Consider the following 24,490-nt stretch of genomic DNA (forward strand, 5'->3'; position numbering starts at 1 on the left):
CTAGGATCACGCTGTACCATCAACCCCATATACATAAAGGAAAGATGCAGCTATTCTGATGCCTCCTCAGCTTTTCAGAGGATTTAAACACAAGTTCTCTCTTTTTAATGTAATAGTGAACATACAGTTCATGAATTTAAAAAGAAAGGTTTGCCAGGCAGTGGTGGTACAAGACTTTAATCCCAGCATTCGGGAGGCAGAGGCAGGCGAATCTCTGAGTTTAAGGCCAAGGTTAAGTTCAAGGTCTACAGAGCCAGTTCTCGGACAGGCAGGACTACACACAGAAACTCTGCCTCAAAACAAAAGAAAAAACAAACACAAAAAAGAAAGGTTAACTCTGGGTAAATCACCTTGAGATGGTTTTCCAAATTTCCCATTAAGAACATATATTGCTTTTATTTTTATAATAAAAATTATGAACAAATATTTCTACTTTAAGGGTTCAAATCATTTTATCTCTTACACAATATAAGAAACAACAACAAATGACCTTTGCTTTCTGTAGCAAACTGAGATCACTCAGAGAGGAGGGGCTCTGAATTTTCTTTACAAGTTTACTTCGGATAGAAAAATATGTATTTCACTTAGTGATTCCACTCAGAATTTTTTTTCTTCCAACTTTCTGAGGTAGCTCTAACTAAGTATTGAGACCGTCCTTTTCTTTCAGCATTACTGAGGTGTCGCTGGCAGGCAGAAATTACACATATTTAGTGCCGTTTGAAGCTGCCTTACAAGGACTGAGATAATCCTTCATTTCCAGCTCAGCAGCCTGATAGGCCCACAGAGAGCCTTCACCACAGTGCGTTTGTCCACTTTGATAGTTGAAGCTTCAAGATAACAGCAAATAAATGGGAAATGAAGGTGGTGTCAGTAAAGGTTGGGGGTGGCGTATCTTAGCTCCTTGTTGGAAGGGTCTTGTGTTAATTTCAACGTGCTAATCTTCACTGAAGAAGTTTTGGCTCTGGGGTAAGCAGAAAGGAAAAAAAAAAAGCTTGTCCAAATGCATGCAAGCATTCCTTCAGAAGAACATACTTTGGGACCTTTGCCATGTGTCATCAAAAAGTTGTGTGTGTGTATTTTAACAGTGTGCAAATGTATATACACATATATAATATAGGACAGTAATTTGTTCTGAATTAAATAAACAATACATTATAAATATTTTCATCACAAAGTAAATTCTCTAAGATCAGTGCTTAACTTGAACTCATGAAACATCTGCTACTTTATAAATTATAAAACATAAACATGCCGGGCTGTGGTGGCACACGCCTTTAATCCCAGCACTTGGGAGGCAGAAGCAGGCGGATCTCTGTGAGTTCGAGACCAGACTGGTCTACAAGAGCTAGTTCCAGGACAGGCTCCAAAACCACAGAGAAACCCTGTCTCAGAAAAAAAAAAACCCCAAAAAACAAAAAACATATAATAAAGATTAAGCAAATCTGTTATTATTGGTTATTAAATTTGTTTTAAATATTTCCAAGTATAAATGACACTGGACTAAATGCTACAGCAGGTATATCTTTATACATATATGTAATTCCTTCTGCAGACTGCACTGGCAGGAACAGAGCTGTCAAATCAGAGTATACATGTCATGAAGGCTTTTAATGCAGACCACTAAACTTCTTTAGGTGTACCATGAAGAAATGGCAGAATTAACCATGGCATATTACCACACTAAATTTGTTTCACATAGAGTGTATTTTTCAAGATAACTGATACCAAAGTCCTGGGAATAGCACAGCTAAATCATTGTTAACATCATTCAGGAATGAATGAATGACTAAAGAAACAGAAGCTTGACTATTGGCTCTCTAAAAGAGAGTGGCTATTGCATAGAAGAAACATTTTCTTTATATTTTTATTCATCACCATCATTCTCATTGCTGTCTGTGTGCATCCATGAAGTGGGTGGATGGGGGCATATGCCTTGGAACATGGGGGTGTGAGGGCACAATTTCTTTTTTGCTATCTTTACTTGAGTTCCAGGGGATAGACACAGGCCACCAGGCTTCATCAGCAAGGACCAGCTAAACCGTTTTGCCAGACGGAAAGAAACATCTTCCTAAGCAAACATTCAAATAGAAACAAATATTTGAAGCAACAACTGCTAAAAGTACACTCCAATACGAGATTGATAGTTTCCATAATGATAAAAGGAAGAAGTTCCAAGAAAGTCTCTTAATTAGAGATGAAAAATATTGATATAAAGGCTTTAGTTGGCATTCCTGAGACCTACAGCAGCTACCCACCTGCAGGCTATACTTGTGTGTGATCAGTCTCAACAGAGACCATCATCTATACATCCAAATAGCCATCACTTAATATAGCAACCATCCTGGTCACACGGTCATCAGAAAGACCATCTGCCACTGGAGCCTTCTGTTAAACATTCCTTGGTAGATAGAATGCATACATCCCTCTGGACTGATCATGAATCTCATTAATGAACCAGTCAGCTTAGTGACAAAGCTACTTCTACAGATGGTTGAAAAAATATTTTGAAGTATAAAACTCTTGAGGCAAAATTTAGTAAGAGAATCAATTTTTTCCCCATTTTCTAGGTTTTTGTGATTATTCCAACTTGTTAAATATTACTCCACCTAGACTCCATCCTTCCTTCCTCTTTCTCTTTCTTTTTTCTCTCTTCACCTTCTACCAGTTCAACAATTTATCTAACACCAGTCATAACTAAATACACAGATAAACAAATATGCGTCTTTACTTTTTTTAAAAAATAAGTTTTCATGCTGAGAACTGAATATAGCACCTCACACATGCTAAGCAAGCATTCTAGCTTTGTCAACAAAAACAAATCAAAGACCAAAATTAAATAGAGACATGGACAAAACTGCTGAACTAAATACAAACCTAGTTAAGGATCTGCATGTCAACCTTTTAGATCATCTCTTCTCCCTTTAATATTTCACAGAAATCAAATATTTTAATTTGGTTTTTTTCCTCTTTTGGTGCTTAACATTGAATCAAGAGCCTGACCGGTTTTAAACAGGCACTGAACCAATGAGCTTTGACTCCAGACCCTTAACTTAATATTTAAAACAGACCACAGGCAGAAAACAATTTAGGAGTTTAGATAAGTTAGTACTTTTGAAGATTATTGATAGTAAACAACAACAACAACAACAAAACCCAGGGAAGAAAGTTATGTAACTTTATTTTATAATTTTACTCGTGATTATTAGTGAATATGCACGTGTATGAATGTAGGCATGGGCACAAGCGTGCCGCAGGATTTGGTTCTCTTCTTCCATCGAGGGTGCTAGGAATCAAGCTGAAGAAGGCGGGCTTGCAGTAGGGGAGTGATTTTTCCTGCTGAGCCATCTTGCTGGATGACATGAATCTAAATTTGAATAAGAACGCCGTGGAGGTTTGCAGAGTGGTCAGACAAAACATGGCGAAGATGCAGGTGATCAGACACTTGTCCCTTCAGAGCTCTATCTGCTAACTACAGGAGCAAGTGTTCAACACTTTTGATGCCCCAAGTGAATGGGGAGAGGTACGGCAAAGTCAAGAGATGTCACTGTGAAAATTAGGGTCAGTCCGCGCGCACTATAGAAGGTGAGTCAGTTAAAGGTCAGGAGTTCAATTTCAAAATATATTTCACAGTCTGTACAGTGTGTGAAAGGTGCTTTTGACTGGTCAAAGTGTGGGGGCAGAGAAAGGGCCTTAGATTTTCATTGCTCCCATGTAAACCACAGTGGAGGATGCCGTTGCCATTGACTGGAAAGTATAAGCATTTTTTTTTTAAAAAAAAAAAGTCTTTCACTATGAAAAACTTCCGTTTATTTTCCTAGTCCATGGAGGAGCGCAGACGATGGAAAATCTTGGGAACTGACATAGGTTGGAGCTCGACATTGTAATTCAGTGGGAGAGCATTGATCTAACATGTCCAAGGCTGTGAGGCTGTGAGTTCAGTCCCCAGCACTGCAAAAGCAGAGCAAAACATGAAACAACAAACAAAATGAAACAGGAGCCTGTGAGATCAGCCAGTGGGGAAAGGTTTGCTAGGTGCCTGAAATGAGTTTGAGCCCTAGGATACGCATGGCAACAGAGTTGCCCTCTGACTTCTAATGTTCCTACACACATACACATGCACACACATAAATGTAATAAAACAAAAGAAAGGCAAAGCAGAACCCAAACCATCCAAATAACCAACCAAATGGAAATACACTGTTTTTCTAAACAAGGTCATAACAGAGAAGAGTCCAGCTTCCACATTCCTGCCAGCCGCAAGGCAAGGGCAAGCCAGTCACAGGCCCCTTTAAGACTTTTCTTCAAGCTTTTAAGTTCTGTGAATTCAAGCGGGCCAATAAATTATGGATCGCTAGCCAATTTTTTTTTTTTTAAAGTCCCACATCAGAAGGATTACAAAACACCAGTCTACAATGGGGAACAATGGACCATAAAGTTTTCTGGAATAAGAATCAAATGGGGTTTAAAGGGTAAGACCAGATGGCAAAGGCTAAAAATAAATTCCCTGACATATTCTCTGAATAGAGAGACCGGTTTGCTTTCCATTGTCCATGCTGGTCACATGATACACCTTAAGGTCTTTATGAGAACACATACTAACTATTATACCATTTGGAGCCAACACTGGGAAACACAAGTCCTTGGGAAAATGCAGTAACATTGTCCTGTGAAGCTCTGCAGAAGAAACTCCAGGTTCAAAGAAAAACAAAACAAAACAGGGTCTTACAGAAAGGAAGAGCAGGGCTGACTTCACTAGAGCGGAAGCATCTTTGAAGAGACCCCAGAGGAAAGCGACTTGACCAGATGATGGTACCCAATAGGCCACTTAAAGGTCAGTAAAATATTGTCATAAACTCTCAAATGTCACGTGGTTTTGCAGTGATGTCATGGTTATGTATCATCCACTCATTCTTCCTGACCCTCTCTCGTCCTTGGGATAGACAGTGGCTGTCATTTTGCTGATATCTTCGTGTCTAATAGGGAAGACACAAACTCAAAACTCATCTGTGACACTTTGAAGACTTTCAGAGGTGTTTGAAACCCCTGCAGTGAGCCTGCGGCACTCGGCAGCCTGTACTTCATCTGTATAATGCATGGAAGCCCCTGGAAGAGCCACAGGGTAAAGGCATCATCTGAGGCTATTCCACTGGTCTTGAGGGACAAGGGCAAAGGAGGATGCTTGTGAAAAGAAACTCTGGAAAATGGAAAATTGTAACATAGAAGAGCTTTTTGACTCGTTCTCCAATATCAGGTTCTTATTAGCACACACAGACTATCTCTAATAAAATGTTCTGGAATGTTTCTTCTGTTCCAGGCATCTAGAAAAAGGTATTTGCACCTCAAGTCTATCCATAAAGAGTAAGATGTCTAGAATCCACATGGAAACTAGGGCCCTCTTTGCTTACGGCTATCAACAAACATTTTTATCAAGGGCCCACCTCTATGTGCCCTGCAGTGGGAGAAATCAGGATATGTCCATCAATTCTTGGCCCTTCAAAACTTAAAACCACATTTTGGGCAGGAAGAGATGTTCAGTGTTTAAGAACACTATCTGCTCTTGCAAGAGGACCCGGGTTCCATTTCCAGCACCCACAGGGCAGCTCTCAGCCATCTGTAACACCAGTTCTGGGGAAATCTAATACTCTCTTCTAGCCTCCGTGGGCACCAGGCAAGGATGTGGTGTACAGATATACATGTAGGCAAAAGTACACACATATATAAAACAATTCCGAAAAACATGGCCACTATTCTGCTGCATAGGTCTAGCATGAGATGGGGAAAAACTGGTCAATTTTGATTACCAGTATACTGAGCTAGGAGAAAAGACATGAGGGGAGACTGAGTGTAGATGTAAACAGACTCTCCAAGGAGTACCAAGAAGTCACCTGTGTATTTTGCTCCTGATGCATACACAGAGTTGCAAGAAGATGTGGGGCAAATACCAGAATGGCCTAGAAGCCAAGAGTACATTTCTAAATTCATAGCACTTCTAAAGCTGCTTTTCACAATGACTTGTCTTCAGGTGAGTAGAAACAGGCTCCCCAATTTCTCCTTGATTAGGATAAAAAACTTTCCAATCTTTCAGTGATGCTTCTATGTCTATTCATTTCTGGTTCTTGTTGTTCACTGTTTTATTTTTTACTTCCCATCATGAAAGAAGAGAGTGTCATTCCATCTTATATCTACTCTCTCACCACATATGAGGTTACTATATTCAAAGGTAATATTATCATGGCTATGCATCCTATTTAGAACCAAGTCATATAGTGAACCAACAATTACCTTGCTCAACTCGTAACTTCCCTTGAGTTTAATACATGACATATCATTTGCTAATTTCTTTGCAAATGTATCTAAGCCAACATCAACTCTCTATCCTTTACCTAAACCTCATTGTAATGCGTTCAAATGTAAGTGCGTTGTCAGGAACATTGTCTTTTTTTTAATGAATAATTATTTTTTTAAATTTATTTATTTATTAAAGATTTCTGTCTCTTCCCCGCCACTGCCTCCCATTTCCCTCCCCCTCCCCCAATTAAGTCCCCCACCTCAGCCCGAAAAGCAATCAGGGTTCCCTGTCCTGTGGGAAGTCCAAGGAACCCCCACCTCCATCCAGGTCTAGTAAGTTGAGCATCCAAACTGCCTAGGCTCCCACAAAGCCAGTGCGTGCAGTGGGATCAGAAACCCATTGCCATTGTTCTTGAGTTCTCAGTAGTCCTCATTGTCCGCTATGTTCAGAGAGTCCAGTTTTATCCCAGGCTTTTGCCAGAACCTGGAAACAACCTTGATGCCCTTCAGTGGAAGAACGGATGAAGAAAGTATGGAATATATACATATTAGAGTACTACTCAGCAATAAAAAACAAGGACTTCTTGAATTTTGCATGCAAATGGATGGAAATAGAAAACACTATCCTGAGTGAGGTAAGCCAGACCCAAAAAGAGGAACATGGGATTTACTCACTCATATTTGGTTTCTAGCCATAAATCAAGGACATTGAGCCTATAATTAGGGATCCTAGAGAAGCTAAATAAGGAGAACCCAAAGAAAAACATATAGGCATCCTCCTGAATATTAACCTTCAGCAAGCGATGAAAGGAGGAACATTGTCTTGAAGTCTTTCTTGGAGCCTTCTGACATACCCAATTGAAACTGATGAATTCCTATTCCTTTTACTTTTATTCTTTTGTTTTGTTTTTCTGAGACAGGTTTTCTCTGTGTAGCTTTGGAACCTATCCGGGAACTAGCTCTTGTAGCCCAGGCTGGCCTCGCTAGCTCTTGTTAGCCTCAAACTCACAGAGACCTGGCCACCTCTGCTTCTCCAGTGCTGGGATTAAAGGCCTGCACCACCACTGCCAGCTTCCTTTTACTTCGTTTCTTAATCTCTCTTATTTTTCACATACTATGCCTTGCTATTTCATGAATATATATTTCATTTTAGTTGTAGCACATTTGTCAGTAGCTTCCTGATGAAAGATTTCAGGGTATTGAATTTCCTGTACTTTGCATGTCGGAAAATAATTTATATTCAATTGTACATGTAGTTCCTAGTTTAGTTGGGTATAGCATTCTTGGTAGATTTTTTCTTTTTCTTTATAAAGTTTTTGCAGTGTCTTTTGATTTCCAGCATGTATGTTGGAAATACTTGAGTCTTTCTAATTCACCATCTTAAAAACAGCTATACGGTCTATTTTTCTTTTGTTTCTCTAGACGTTTTTAGTATCTTTGACCAAAATTTATTAAAATCTTACCATGATTTGTCTTTACTCTTTGTTTTGGTCTGAAAGTTATTAGCCTGTTTGAGATAAACTTTATAAATTTATTTTTATGATGCCGTCTTCTTTCTAGAATATTATTTTCTAAGCTTTAATACTTTAAGGCATCTTAAACATATATATTTATATAATTTTCACGTTTGTTTTACTCAGCTATTTCTTCAATTCTATTTCCATCTCTTCAGTGTTTTGCTTCTTTTATGCTCTTTTTTTAATATCCAAGAGTCAATTTTTGGTATCTGATTTTCCTATGGGAAATGACATCTGTTCTTATTGCAAAGATAAATGTATTTGTTACTTTTCTAAGGGTAAAATGGTATCTATACATGTAATTATTTCTTGCCATATAGTTATCTTTTTCTGCTGTTACTGTCTCCCTGATCCATACTTTAAAAGAAGTTCTCCTCCTATACTTAGTAAATACAGTTTATTTATATTTTCTAATTGACAGAATGAAAAACTCTGGATTATTTGTGAGCTTTGATGAGTCCCTTTGAGAACTGCGAGACAGATGAGGCATCATGGCAGAAGGATCTGCTTTTGTCTTCTCTCTAGAAGTGAACACTCATATTTGGGTTCCCTGTCTAATCTGTTGCATGAAGATTTAAAGTTCAGTGCCAGTGTTCTAGGCCAATGTGGAGAAACCACACACGGGCACACTCTAGGACCTTATTTTCAACATGGTTACTTGGCCTTCACCTATTCTGAGTCATCTTCCCTTAGTCTGCTCCTTTCTCAGGTAGGAATTCTGACTACATTCCAACAGCTGCCAAACTCCATTCTAGTCTCTATTGGTACTCCTCCTTCTGGATAAACGCAGCATCTTCAATTCCTGAGATTTTAAAAGTTCCTATGGAGTAACTCAGAATGGTTCCTAGCATGTCACTTGATTGATTTAGGATCTATTACAGCTGTAAGCATACAGCTAACTTTCTAAGGGAATTGCTTATCTTCTTAGTTCAAACCTTTTCTAGATCACATCTGCAAAATTGTCTCAATGCAGTTTTAGTGTAGACTCAAGGTAACTTAATTAGATAAATATGTTCATGCCATTATGTTTACCTTGAAGTTCTAAGAGGTTTCTATTATGATACATATATTCTAGTAGTTTAGATAAAGTTGATTACATAAGATAACATTTTTAGTAATTATAGAAGAAAGTGATTCATACAGTAAGGGATTTTTTTTTTTTTTTTTTTAGGTCTTCTATTTTGCCAGGTACTTAGTGTGGCCTTTGCTTTTTCTTTTTGCAGTGGAACATACGCAGTGACTAACATCTCACGATAGGTGGCACTATACGGATAATTTGTCTGTGGTTTTTCTTGCTGTTTCTCCCAGTAGCATGCAGTCAAGAGTGACAGACACTGTCTAAACTGGCAACTGGGAAGTTGTTTGGGCCTCATGACTTCTCTTGCCAACCTCACAGGGGCGTTTGTGTACAGCAGGTGTGGTTGGGGGCGAAAGGTACTCTCAACTCTCTCAGTTTCTAACGAAATGATTACTGAAGCAAGCTGGTCCTTGATGTCCACCTTCCTTCAGGACAGCATAGGAGGAACCCTTGAGATGTCAATCAGGAAATCATATACACATTTATAATTGAATTTCTTTTACCTCTCATGTCAGGTCACAACTTGAGTTCAAAATAGAGCTGAAGAATTTATCCAATTATCTAAAAAATCATAAGGAAATTCCAGTGACAAATTGTAAGGCTTTGAACTCATTTGTACGCTAAGTCCTATTGTAGCTGGATATTCTCTCTTAACTTCCAAAAGTCTGACCCTCTAAGCTTCTTCCAAAATAGGAAACAACAAAACATGCTACCTTTTGCCCTTGGAAAGGGAGGGATGGTACATTTTCTAATTGTTTTGGGGCACTATTATACCAAATCTGGCTTCTCCTTCATAATACAACAAGTCCTAGACATGTTGGTATCAAAGGCCATCAAAACAATAGAAAAGGGAATACAATTGAGAAAATGGTAAGCCAGTCCTTAAAAGGTAAAAGGGTTCAGTGCACTCCATTACACTGCTCATGGCAAGCTAGGGATCCATCAATGCATATTCTTCTTAATGACCTTTGCTCTGGGAGAATTTCCTATTAATGTCAGAAGTAAAAAGCATATCTGAAAGAAATCCATAGACTATAATTTCATACTTAAAAGCTTATGCATATGGCTTTCAGTATGACCATATAGCACAAGTGGATGCTTCTCATTTATAATGAAATTTATGAGCACAGCAATGGGTCCAATACCATACCTCCATTATCCTCTGCATGAATGAGATGACCCAGTGATGGAGAAAATATATACTGCGTGACGAAACGCTAATCTCTGAATAGAATTCATTACATATTAGTCAGATGCCCACAGAGTCCTTCAGTCATCTCTTTGTCACTCAATATGCATTTTTTAAATTTACATGCTTAATTTTATTTTTTTAAGACACTGTCTCTCTATGTAGCCCAGGCTGTCTTGGAACTTGCTGTGTAGATGCGACTGGCCTTGAACTCACAAAGATCTGCTTGCTTCTGCCTAAGTGCTAAGATTGAAGGCATGTGCCACCACACCTAGCTTCTGATTGTTAAATTTCACTGTTAACAACCCAGGACTTAGAGTCACCTAGAACACCTCTGAGTGTGACTGTGAAGATGTTTCCATGGAAGTTTAACTGAGGAAGGAAGAGCCACCTGAATCTGTGGCATCTTTCCATGGGTCCAGATTGAAAGGAAAAGAGAGGTAAGCACCAGCATCATCTCATCTTGCTTCCTGACTATCTTCTGTATGATTAGCTACTTCATGCTCCCGATACCACAGCTAGGGCTGGTAGGGCCACCAATATGATAAACTAGACAATTAAATCATGCGCCAAAATAAACCCTTCCTTATGTTGTCCTTGTCAGGCACTTCATCACAAAAATGAGAAAAGTCACCAATACAGAAAATAAGTACCAGGACCAGGGTGATGGCCATGATACATCTGGTCATGTGATTCATAGGAGGAATACAGAATTTGGACTGTAGAGCGGACAATGTTGTCAACAGAGCTTAGGGGCTATTCTGGAGCAAGTGTGGAAGCTCAGAATATGCTGAGAGTGGCGGAGTGGAGACTGTGCTCACCACTTTTCCAAGTAGAATTAGGAATACAGTGGAGAGTGGACTAGAGGCCATATTTGCTTTATTCTGGCAAAGAGCCTACATACAGGCTGCCATGCCCTGAAAACTTAACTTGAATGAAGCCAGATTCAATGGGCACGGACTAAATTTTTTCAGAAAGGAAAATTTAAGTCAATGTAACATTCAAGTTGTACATGGTACATGTCACTCACTGTTCTTAGCTCAGAGGGAGAGGGAACAGAAAGATATGAAAAATGAGCAATTTAGGTAGGAAAGGAGCATTAGCAAGCTTAAAGTTGGACAAGGTAGGTGGGGAGAAGGTAACTATAATTCTTAAAGGGATCATCACCATGAAAGAGAACCTGGGGGTTCTGTCCTGACCTCTAGGCGAGGTGCTCTGAGATCAAGACTTGGAAACACACACATTCATTTGAGAAAGAAGAGATAGAAGAAAGAACATCACAGACCATGTTCTCTACTCAGAATCAACCACTTAAGGATGTGGTTTCTTTTTCGTCTATATTTGGCTGCCAAAATGTACAGAGGGCATGATAGCGGTGGCAGAGCCACATAGTGCTTCAAGTGGGCAATGGGCCTTGGCAGAGTGGTCCACAGGGTGCTGACTTTGAAGGCATGTGAGAGACACAAGAAGGAAAGAGCCATGGAGACTTGACCAAGATTCCAGAAGGCCACTGAGGTCAAGAAATAATGTGGTAGGATTGGATTTCCTGCAAGAAGGCTGTGAGATGCCATTGTAGGAGCCAGCGAAAATGAGACTTATGTGACAATAGAGATTCCAGGATATTGGGGGTGACAGAAGTATTGATGTCTGCCTAGGATCCAGAGGAGGTACAATTCAAGAGAGAACAGATGAGCTGTAGGCAGCAGCATTCGAAGGACAGATCCAGCTAAGGCTGTTGGAGCCCGTATAATGCCACCACGATCTCAGATATCGAATAGGAAGCTGACGAATTTGGTGTTTTCCCTATTGGGTTTCAGTCTTTCTTTGGTCTCTTCCGTCCTTTTGGATGAGAATTTTTATTCTGTACTATTATATTTTGGAAGCACGTGACTTTAAAAAAATGTTACAAGGGTTTATAATTAAGAGAATGTCATGAGTCTTAGGAGAGGCTTTGGTGTGTGTGTGTGTGTGTGTGTGTGTGTGTGTGTGTGCTTGTTTGAGACAAGGTCTCTCTATGTAGCCTTGGCTGTCCTAGAACTCACTATGTACACCAGGGTGGCCTCAACTCAAAGATCCACTTGCCTCTGCCTCCCAAGTGCTGGAATTAAAGGTGTGAACCACCATGCCTGGCTGACTTTAAAACAGTGTTGAAACTGGGAAAGACCACGGGGGACTTGCGAAGTTGGGGTGAATTCCTTTTTGCTTTGTCAGCTGGACATGAGTCTTTGAGGTCCAGGAGTGGAATATTAGGATTTAAAGGTGATGAAGCTGGTTGTCAAGTTGACAAGGGATAAACTCACGAACCTTCACTGTCGGATCTACTGGTTTTAAAAATCACTTAGGAAAGTCACACCCAGCTGGATATGTGGGAGTCTTGACATAGAAGTTTAACTAAAGAAGACTGACCCACACTTGATGGGGGTGGCATCATTGCATGGGATGCAGTTCCGTAGGGAACAAAAGGGGAAAGGGGAAAGGGAGCTGAGCCTAGCATGTGTCTTTCTGATTTGTGACTTTGGGTGCACAGTGGGCAGCTGCTTCATGCTCGAGCCATTCCAGCCAGAACCACCGAAACTGTTCTCACTGCCAGGCCTGCCTCACCATGATGGAGAGTGTCCTCAAGCTGGGAGCCAGAATAAACGCTTCCTTCTAAGTCGCTTCTGCCAAATATTTTGTCACAACAATGGAGTAAGTAACTAATGCAGATGCTTATCCAGGAAATCTTCCCTTTGTGGCATTACCAACAGATGTGGAGTTGCTCGTGAACCAGGAGTTTTCAGCATAGAAAATATGGCCGGCATGTTTCTATGCACAGATTTTCTTTTTCGATAATGGATTGTGACTTGAAAGAAAATCTAATATGTAGTAAGCACAGGCAGGGTCGAGAAGGAGGAAAAATAGCCTTTGAATTGGTCCGACAGTTTGATTGGTTTCCCGTATGCTGCTTAACAAATCATTCATGGCCCTTACCATATGCAGAATGAACTCAGCCCAGCCTCACTGCCACCGTGCATGGTGAAAACTCACATGCCTGCTTTATAGACATGAAATCTGAAGGAAGGGACTTGCTCAAGACAGGATAGAACACAGAGGATTTATGCCTTAGGTGGACTGGCTATGTCGTAATACTGTAAAAGACAAGGCCCATGGTCTAGTAACAGAAAGTAAACAGTAATAACACTGGTAATAATATGAGCTACTTACCACTCTGAGAATGGACCACATGCCAGGCCCAGGCATTTTTTTGAGAGAGTGGCTCATTTTGAGCTTGGTAAACTGAGGCTGAGTCGGAAACAACTGGTCTGGCAAGTGTGGAAACTGACCTGGTAGCTCGTGCTGGGGCAATGAAAAGACAGACGGAGCCGATGAGACCGATCGTATCTATCCACCCATCTATCTCTCCTAACATTGTCCTGAGTAAGGGCCATGGGACCACAGAGAAGGGGACATTTTGCCAACTGAAGACGGTTGGCTTCAATCTTGCTACACTGCACCAGTCCTAAAAATAGCCCCGAATGTGATCAGGAAGAGCCTTTCCAATGATTCACTTATCTCTCTAAAATGTGTTACTTTAATCTCTTTGTTCAAAGAAGCCCGGGCTTTGGCAGATAAATGACCCATCTGGCAGAGGTGTGAGGATTAGCCTCTCTGATTTGAATTTGTCTATCAAGCTCCAAAATTCTTTTCCAGACTTAAATTAGGCTCTAATCTCTGCATGCAATTTAGAGGTGTCCTCCAGCATTTTCTTCCTGCAGCCCATGTTTCTTACATTTAGGAAAAGAAAAATAAAATACAATAGAAAATGTGTTATGTCAACAACGGACAATGGACATGCTAAGCAGGAGGTGACATGGTTTGTGGGATTTGCAGAGGCTATTCAGGTTAGCTTGAAAAGGGTAAGAAAAGCCAAATACATGCAAATATCTTCAAAGCTGTTCCACACCGGGACATTTTGCTTTGGGAGACAGATGGTCCACATGTGTCGTCGAACAGTTGAGATGGGCAAACTGGACAATGTGTCTGCCAGTTAGCATGGGCACCAACCACATTCTGCTGTGCCAAATGCCAATTAGGTAGCCTCTGGCACCCATTTGTCTGGATGTCACTGGGATTAGGTGGCTGAGAAACCATTCATCATCATTCAATCCTCACTCTCTGTGTAATGATAGCAAAGGTCATTGGAACACTTCCTGCCCAAGGGCTTAACACCTCCTTAAATCACTTTCAAGCCCAGCAGTGAGATGCTATTTCTTGGCTTAGGTTGATTCCCGGTGCTATGACCCTTGAGGATTCTGCTAGCTCCTCTCAGGGAAAGTGCAGATGGTGCTGACATCTCATGGCTCACCCACATCTATTTGTCTGCTTCCAGAAATAATCATTTAATGTTTCTCCTGTTTTCTACTTGGCCGTGGATTTTCCTATAGCATATGCTAACCACCTCAGATTCTGTATAGTAAGGTGAGCTTTTCTGACTTCTTAATGTCTATCCAGATTTTTCCAATCCTGTATTTAGTATGTTCTACCCATGTTCTCATCCATTCTTACTTTATCTTAAATTGAAAAGGATCATCTATTCTCTTCCTTGTGGACTGAAAAGCCTGCCTTTTTACCATAACTGTGGATGGATGCCCAAAGCTAAGACGTGGTGTGACGATGCTCAGGAGGGGCTTGCGTGCTCTTCTCCGGGGTCTCCCTAGGTCAGCCCCTGGCCCTGCTGCACAGCTCTCTACGGCTCTGCAGTTTTCCCACTAGTGTCAAGTTGTACCCGTGGAGGTGGTTGGTGTGAAAGTTCTTAATAATGACATCTAACTTTGATTTAGCACCTTCCCTTGTTCAAAACATTCTCACATTCGTGAATTTATTTACTCCTCACCACTCTGAGAAGTTGAAGAAGCTTTCGCGATTTAACTCCACAGATAAACTTTGGCTTAAAGAAGACCTAACTGTCCCTTTAAATTGACATGGAGAGATAAAGACAGGGTCTAGATTAGATCTTTTGTTTAAAAGCTAGTAGTGGTGGCTCATACTTGTGATATCGGTAGCCAGGAGGTGGAGGCAGGAGGATTGCTCTGAATCTAAGTCCAGCTGTGCTCCACAGCAGGCTCCAGACCAGCTTGGGCGATTTAGTAAATATGTGTCCCCAAACAAATACCTTCTAAAAATAATATAAACAAGGAAGGACCACTTTCTGATTCTCTGTTTTCTCCTCTAGGACCAGGGCCCCCAAATGCTTGGCATGCACCCTGACCTGCAGTATCATCCGCAGTCCCCTTTCTTTTATAAATGTATCCTTAGACTTCCATGTGGAGCCTAGGGTTGCCCCAGTGCAGATCTGTCCTTTGAGCAGAGGTCTTCAGAGGGCAGGGAGCACGCTCTACTGTGGTCCGTGAATGCACTCTTTGTGGCGCTGCTCTGTGATTCTGACCATAATGCCCAGCAGGCAGTCTTCTGGATCCTAGACCATGATGTCTGGGTCAAGATGGATGCTGCCTTTGCAGGGGAAAAGGCTTTATTTTCCTTAATTCAGTCTTTGTCTACTCTGCAGCACAAAGGTGGGCCCCACCGTGTGTTCTTCCAAGCTTTCTGATGTGGGGCTTAGAACCTTCCTAGTGTCATAAGACTCTGTCTGTCCCTCTTGGGAACCCTGCTCTGTAGGGTTCTTGAAGCTGAGCAGGAAATGCCACTTTCCTCCTACAAAGCTTTCAGATCATTTTGGGTTTATAGGTTTTTGCTATTGCAACCAATTCCAGCAATTCTTAAGTTAGATGTAAAGGGCAGGTTTTTATCAGGTATCTGGTGAAGGAAACAGGTATCCAGCTATCCTGGACCATGGAGGGTGTCTTCTTTCGCAGACTGGAGGCTGGTTGGGTTATTCTCTTCTGCATTTAGGGTGCCAGCTTTTTAGATAAGTAAGTGCTTTACTACTGAGCTGCCCCCCACCGCCAGTCACCTTTTTACTTTTGAGACAATGCCTCACAAGCTGCCCAGGTATGCCTTAAAGTTGAGATTCCTCTGTCAGCCTCAAAGTAGCCAGGGTGGATAATATTTTTTGTACACCTATAATCAGGGGAACATCTGTTTTGCTGGCGAGGGGGTTGTAGTAGTCTATGTCACTGTCTCAAGGGATATGACTGGACTTCCATTTGCATCTCTCTACCGGAGAGCTTACTTGGGAGCCCCAGGGAGTTAGGTCTTCCTTAGAGCAGCTTAAGACACAGTGAAGGATGGATACTCCGCATACCTACATAGTATTTGCCGTAGTACTGAGCTCTCCTCCTGACTTCCTGACTGCCTGACTTCTCCTCCCTGTTCTCCATCCTATGACCTTGCCTCTGCTTCCAAGGATTGTATCTCAAACGTTTCTGGACCCCAATTTTTCTTTCAGCGCTAGTTCCTAAAGAAATGTAGAACAATGGCATATAGCAACATTGCAACATCTTTGACTCATATTTTATGTCAGTTGTAGTATTAGCTAACATGACTGCTTTTGTCTATTGTCCCAATTAAGGGCTGTCTTAAGTAATATCCTATCCATAAGCCTGGAGATAATTGCTTTGTAACTGAAATTCTAGAGACTGCAAGGCTTCTGGGTTAAGACGGAGCTCCCGGAAATGCCTACATCCATCAGAGAACTGCTCAGTATCTTCGGCTTTCCTGCTGAGTGGTCTCCCAGCTCCTCAGTTGTGTGTTAACATGGACCGTCCAGTCTGGTTTCCTCGTGGTCATGACTCATTTGCTCCCCCCATTCAATGTGTCTTCCTCTTGTGTGGTGTGAATGCCACTCTGGGGACGGCAGTGCTGGGCAATCAGAGGCCTGTGGCTTACTGTGACTTAGCACAGGTCGACCTGCCCAGCTGTTTCTCTTACTGAATGAGTTCCATCTACCTACCGGTGAGAGGGGAAAGGGGTAACAGCAGTGGCTGTCGTTCCCATAGTCTGATGGCAGGCTACATGGCTATTTGTTTTGGTTTAAGACATCACAAAATGGCAAGGCATCTTGGGAAGATCTCATGTGATGAGGGAAGAGGCCTGAGGAAGACACAGCACACTGAAGGTGTCTTAGCCTGCCAGGCTCCCTTCCCTTCCCCGGGGACTGGCATTCCTCTTTGCCTTTTACTATTTTTACATTTCCTGAGTGGCTATTTTCTGAACAAAGGGAATTTTAGTTGTGACAAGATAAGGCTCTAAGCTTCTGGCTAAAGGAGAACTGCTAAGCAGACACTGAGGTCACCAAAGGGAAGGCCGGAGGAGGAAAAAACAGGCTTCCTGGGCCAGGCCTTTGCTTCCCTTAGGCTTAATCCCTGCCTTCTGGGGATGAAGGAAAAGCTTAGAGAAAAAAGGTGCTGGGAGTTCCGAGTCTGCCAAGCAACAGCAAGCACGTAATCACTGTTCTCGGGAAAGGTGGGGTTTAGTCTGTTAATTTGTTTTTGTTTTTCCCTTTTCTGAGCCCATTTCACATCCTTCAAAGAGGTAGGTCTGTAAATATAAGAAATCAGAGTAAGGAGGAGCTTGAAATGCACTAGGAATGACAGAGTTATCTTCCTCAACCTTCCACTGGGTGTGTTAGGAACTGTGGACCACCAGACCCTGAATTGCTTGAAAACAAATTGTTTTCTTCTGCTCTGAGTAGCCTGCAGCTGCTCTGAGCACAAGACCCTGATGCCAGGGGGATGGGCTCTGATGAGGCCTGCAGCTGAAAGATCCAGAGAGCTGGGGGTATGGCTATCAGTTAAGGATCCCTATGTAAGCCGCCCCTGGGCATAATAAAGGGGGCATTTTTGGCACTCTTGTATCAAGGATGATCTGAATCCCTGTGTCTCTGTCTGTTTGTGTGTGCGTATGTTTTTAAGTCTCCAGCCCAGTTCCTGGCTTGTGGACCAGTCAGTAGTGCAGACACTACAGGGGTTTGTGTGTGTGTGTGGGGGGGGGGGGGGGGAGCATGGAGGAAGAAAGTCAATAGGTGGAGTTTAAATAGGATCCTAATCAATAAAACACCAGAGCAGGCTTTCAGCAGTTTTCTCAGCACAGTAAATTCAGGCATGAAAGAATTAGCAGAGTCATACAGGTTCATCCGTCTCTGTCTTTAAGAAGTGGAGTTTGCTCTTCCGTTTCAGTTCCTTCATTCCCTCAGTTGCCCCATGAGTAATCTATGCAACACCCCTCGAACTGTGAGGCAGATCTTTAAACTCGTCAATATTTCTTCCAGATGAGCAGTTTTAAAACCGCACATCGTGCATCTCCTGGGGCTTGAGCCACAGCGCTGCAGAGCCAGGGACTGGCCTGCAGAAGACACAAGGAAAGGGAGGGCAGTCACCGCCCACCCCCCTCTCCCCAAGTACACACCAGCTTCTTTTCTTGTTATTCTTAACAGCACTTTGGCAGTTTTATTTCCTCTACATACCGGCTCTCTTGTAACACTTTGTTAGGAGAAACCTGGACAAGCTAGTGCCTCATCAAGGGCAAATGTGAGAACCATGGCTACAGGTGCCAAAAGTTGACCCACGACATCAGCACCGCCCCATCTCTTTTCTAAGAGATGCTGTGCCAAGGCCCACGTGGGACTCCAGAGCAGCTGCGGACAGGAGGGAAACTGGGAGCCCCAGGCACAGCACAGCTCCCTCCTTACCTGTTCCTTCTGTGATCTCAGTGTTAGAGCTAAAGGGCTATGTCCCTCGCTGACAAGAGTCCCTAGTGAAAACTTCATGAATGGTATCAAGGGGAAACTCTAGGGAAGGTGGGGAGCACCTTCAGAAACAGGTTGCATTTCCCAGGGATTTTCAGGATGGCTATGGCTGGACTGAGAGGAATTCCTGGAGGGTTACAGAGGATGCTGCTGGCTAGCTTCGGACAGTATGTACCAAGGGAAAAGAGGAGAATGCCCACTTCACCCCAGCCTCACCTAACTAGTTCCACAGCGTTGCTTTTTAGATTCTATATGTATAAGTGAAACCATGTGGTCCTCGAGGAATAATTCTCAATCCCATCATTAGAGCTCTTGCATTTGCATGCTAGAAGCGACTGAAACCCAGCCCAGACCCTCTGCTTGTCAGACAAGTACAGCCCTTTCTGTGTTTCAGTCCAATTTACATTTCCGTTGTTTTCCAATGAAGGAGCACTTCCTCATAATAATACAGCTTGCGGGACTAGAAAGCTCAGAACCCTGTCACACTCGGTCTGCTTCCTGGTATTAATAATGTTTCAACATATTTGAACTGTGTCAGGATTTAACAAAACTGGAAACACAACAGAGTTATTCCTCCTGATACAAACAATGTTATCGTGTTTCTGCTTCGAGGTAGAATACCTGCTGGACCCAAACTTGTAATGCTTTGCTTAAAACCAAATTGTGTCATCCTAATTCTGAGTTTATTTAAACTCTCAAATCATTAACTCTCTAGGTTCTGATTAGATACTAATGGGTGTCACATAGCTTCATTTTTTACTGATTTAACTGTGACAAAACAGGGAGGAGTTTATATAGTGTACTCTATAAGTAATTTTCGAGGATGGAGTCAATGGTAAAGAGAAGAAGAGCTTGAAACACCCGCTAATACTGTTGTATCAGTTCAGATATTCAACAAACACGCACGCTGAGCAGAAACAAACTCAACTGTTTTTTGTTCATTTTTTTGATTTTGTAGTTTAACCAAAAAATGTCTTTCACTCATGTATATCCATTGAATCTGGAGATCTGTATTCTGTTATCAAAAGCACCAATATAACAGTCTTACTTTTCCTGCTAATTTTAACTCACTGATTTTTCTAAAGTGGGTAAGGGATTAAAACGATATTAGTCTTTCACACTGAAATATCCACAAGCATATAGTTTGGGAGAGGCAGGGGTCACTCTGCATTCCCATGTCATGCATAGTTAGGTTTACATTCAGACAACTAAGCAAGGAAAAGGCATTTGGTGACGGGTCAGGACATTTATAAATATAGGACATTACATGAAAAAATAAGACAACACTCCCTTGAGAATGGTATCTTAAAACAAAACAAAACAAACAAAAACCAAAACAAAACAAAACAAAAAAAGCTCCTCAGAAACTAAACATTAACATATATCATGTGTGTGTATTATTTAACCATCCAAAAAAAAAATCTTCCTTAAACATATTTTTTGAAGCCCTGGGAACCCGCAGGCCTCCCCAGCCAGAGAAACAAGTAGGTTCTAACCGTGTATCTTTACTTCTCCCTACTTACTTCCAAATCTAATCCCCAATCTCATTACTAGGTCTGTAGCAGACCCCCCCCCCACCTCCCGCAGCCTCCCCTTCCTCTCTGCCCTCATCTCTAGTGGATTATACAGATCTCCTCCCTCCTTACTCATCCCTTTATCTCAGTCCCCAACTCCAGCATGTCTTCCCTAAAAGCCCACCAGCCAGGCATACCAGAGAAGTAAGTAGATGAGGTAGGTGATCTTCCAGTCTTCACTCACCCTCTTTGCTCTGGAACAATTCTTTTCTGCACTAGGAATATGCAATACTCTCATTGGTTAATAAAAAGCTGACAGGCCTGTCGCTAGGCAGGAAGTTAGGCGGGAAAGCCAAACTGAGAATGCTGGGAAGGAGAAGGGCAGAGTCTGGCTGGACATGCGAGCCAGCTGCCCAGGAAGAAAGACATGTTAGGGGACAGGTAAAACTATGAGCATGTGGCAAGATATAAATGAACAGAAATGGGGTAATATCAACTGGTTAATAAAAAACATGAGCTATCAATTAAACATTTATAATTAATACAAGCATCCATGTGGTAATTTGAAAACTGACTTCCAGGTATTTGGGAACAAGTGGTTGGGACTAAAAACTCCACTTACATCTCCTCTCCTCTCTTCCAAATCCAATCACGCAATCTCACCCCCAGCTCCACAGCCGACTACTAGCCGTGGTCTCCCCTCCCTCTCTGCTCCTATTCCCAGGGAACAAAGCAGATATTTGTTCTGAGATATGATTACATTGTATAAAGATATGTCACTGTGGTTGGTTTCTTAAAAAGCTAAATGGCCAATAGCTAGGCAGGAGGGACATCTGGACAGAAAGAGCTCTGGGAAGAAGAAAGGCAGAGTCACCAGAGAGATGGAAAGGAAACTCAGAGCAAGCAGGATTGGCAATATGGAAATGAGGGAATAAAGCCAGGAGTCAGAAAGTAAATGTATAGAAACGGGCTAATCTAAGTTATAAGTGCTAGTTAGAAACAAGCCTAAGCTATTGGCCAAGCATGCATGATTAATAAGTCTTCTTCTCATTACTGGGGAGCCGACAGTCCTGACAAAAATCCTGCTTTCAGATATTTGTGGAACACCCTGTTTTCCTCCCTTTTGTGGATCCTTGCTCCCCTCCTCCCTTCATGGCCCATCTCCATTCCAATGTGGCAGCTCCCACTACCTAGAAACATTGTATCTGGAATCCCTAGTAGCCACATCTGGCAGGATTTCAGAAGCATTCCCTACCAGGCAAGCCACAGCCAGGACACTCTCCCAAGAACCAGAGAGGGCAACAGAAATCAAGGAACAAAGCATATCAGAAATTAGAATTACAATAATCGCAATCCTAGATGCCTAGATGCCAGCCTAAAAGCACACTCAGTAACAGGGCAATATGTCTCCACTAGAGCTCAGCAAGGCTTCTACATCAGGCCCTGAAAAATGCAACATAGCTGAAACACAAGACAAGGACCTCAAAATAGCCTTCATGAATACGTTAAAAGTCCTTAAATGAAAAAAGAAAATGAAGAAATCTATAGAAGAAATCTATAAAAACACAAAGAAACAGTGGCCGGAAATGAATAATGCTGTTCAAGACCTGAAAATGAAATGGAATTAATAAAGAAAACCCAAACTGAGGAAAATCTGGAAATGAAAAATTTAGAAACCTCAGAAGCAAGTCTCACCAACAGAATACAGGACAGGACAGAGAGACTATCATGCACTAAGGACATAATAGAGGAAATGGATACTTTGGTCAAAAAAATGTTAAAAATGTAAAAATCTAGATAGAAAATATGGGGCACTATGAAAGACCAAATCTAAAAGCAGTAGGGATAGAGGAAGTAGGCAAAAAAACCCAGGTCAAAGGTGCCAAAATATTTTCGACAAAATCACAGAAGAAAATTTCCCTAACCCAGAGAAGTAAGTGCCTATCAAGGTAGAAGAAGTGTACAGAGCATCAGATAGACTGGACCAGAAAGGAATAATAATAATATTCATTATTTCAGCACATAATAACAAAACACTAAACATATAGAGCAAAGAAAACTATTAAAAGCTGCTATGGAAAAAGACCAAGTAACATATAAAGGTAGACCTATCTGAATAACACCTTACTTCTGAATGGAGACTCTAAATGTCTTGCAGACTCAAAAAGACTACAGATGCCAGCCTAGATTACTATACCCAGCAAAGCTTTCAATCACAATAAATGGAGAAAAAAAAAGATGTTACGATATAAAACTAAATTAAAATATTATCTATCTATAAATTCAACCCCTAATGAAGGTGCTACAAGGAAAATGTCAATCCGAAGAGGTTAACCACACCAAGTAAACACAATAAATAAAAAATTCCAGGCCAGAGAACCAAAAGAGGAGGGGGAAAAAGAGGAGGGGGAAAAAGTCCATCACAGCAACGAACAGAAATAAAAAAAAAACACTACTCATTGATAACTCTCAACATCAGTGAACTCAATTTCCCAATAAAAAGACACAAACTAACAGAATGCATAGGAAAACAGGGTCCATCATCCTGCTGTATACAAGAAATACCTTTAACATCAAGGTTATCTCAGCATAAAAGAATAGAAAAGAATATTCCAAGCAAATGGATCTAAGAAGCAAGCTGGAGTAGCCATTTTAATTTCTGCTAAAATAACCTTCAAAGAAAAATTATTAGAAGTGGTATGAAAAGATACTACATACACATCAAAGGAACAATCCACCACGAGGACATTTCAATTTTTAACATTTATGCCCCAAACACAAGGGCACCCAAGTTTATAAAAGAAACTCTAGTAGAGCTTGAAACACATATTGGCCCTCACACAGTGTTAGTGGGAGATCTCAGTACTCCATTCTCATCGCTACAGAGGCCATCCAGACAAAACTAAACAGAGAAATGTTAGAGCTAATTGATATCTTAAGCCAAATGGATAAACAGATATTTATATTTGTAGAACAATTTACCCAAACACAAAAGAATGTGCCTTCTTTTACAGCAGCTCATGGAACTTTCTCCACAATTGAGCACATACTTAGATACAAAGCAAGTCTAGGCATTTCTAAGAGAACTGAAATTGCACCGTGATACGATCTGATCACAACAGATGGAAAGTGGAAAACACCAGCAATAGAAAATTTACAAAATTGTACAACTCACTTCCTGACACTGCTTGGGTGATCAAGAACCTGAGACTAGATAGTTCAGGAACATAGAGTCAAAACAAATACCACTGTCCTAAAAACAAAAAACAAACCAAAACCAAATGAAACAAACAAACAAAATACAAAAAGTAGCAATAAAATGACTCTTAAGACATTCTGCTATACTATCAGCCATCATCAGAGAAGCTTCCTCCTGTAACAGAAGGAAACAAATACAGAGACCCACAACCAGACATTATGCAGAGAATGAGAGATCTTGGACATTGAGCCCTAAACAGGACATCTCCACCAAACTCCTCCCCTTAGAGCTCAGCGAACCCCTTGAAAGAGGAGACAGTAGTAGATTTCAGAGGGGATAAGTAAACAAAGCTCTCTAAATCAACAAGATAAAGATAAAGAGACTCGCAGAGATGGAGGCAACATGCAGAGGGCGTGTGTAGATTTGCACAGATGGGATTCCAGAGCAGAGAGAAGTGGGCACATTTCCCCACCTCGACACCAGAAGCTATCTCCAATTGATAAGCACTTGCAGATGAATATTTGATTTTCTCCAAGGGAGTCTCACTGGGGAAACAAACTACTCATAAGAGTTGGTCTCATGCCTTGCAGTAGGTGGCCAACAGAAAATGAACTCAGTGGCATCTTCAGAGGTTCCTTGTCTCATAATGTCCTGCCGTTTCTCTCTCTCCTTTTTTTAAAACATTAATTTTTGTTTTTTTTATTTTAGTTTTTTCTCTTGATTTTAATGGATAGAAGCAATACAGACATTTCCTTCTAAGATATATCAGACTGAGTTTGTCAGTCAATATTGAGATTAAAACCAACTTATCTGATTCTGGGGCACACCCGAGGAAACAGTCAAAATGATAGCAGCAGGAGAAAACAAACTACGACATCAAATTGAATTTTGGTATCTGTTTCTCACACTGTCATCAATGAAGGTACAAGAACCATCTGGCTTAAAGGTAAAACTAGAGCATGCCTGTATTATGTCTGGAGGAAGCAATCTGACTACAAAGTCTTGATATGGCTCTTTGAAAA

At 41.3% G+C, this 24,490-nt stretch overlaps 1 protein-coding gene across 2 annotated transcripts in view; it reads right to left on the reverse strand.

Annotated features, from left to right (window-relative positions):
* The window catches only part of Plcb1 (phospholipase C beta 1), a 676,602-nt gene that overhangs the window by 176,776 nt on the left and 475,336 nt on the right, over positions 1-24,490 (reverse strand). The gene's annotated exons all lie outside the window — the stretch shown is intronic.

Source organism: Microtus oregoni, unplaced genomic scaffold (assembly GCF_018167655.1).
Source record: "Microtus oregoni isolate MIOR12 unplaced genomic scaffold, Mior012 000020F_ref0000438, whole genome shotgun sequence".
Lineage (NCBI taxonomy): Eukaryota > Metazoa > Chordata > Mammalia > Rodentia > Cricetidae > Microtus > Microtus oregoni.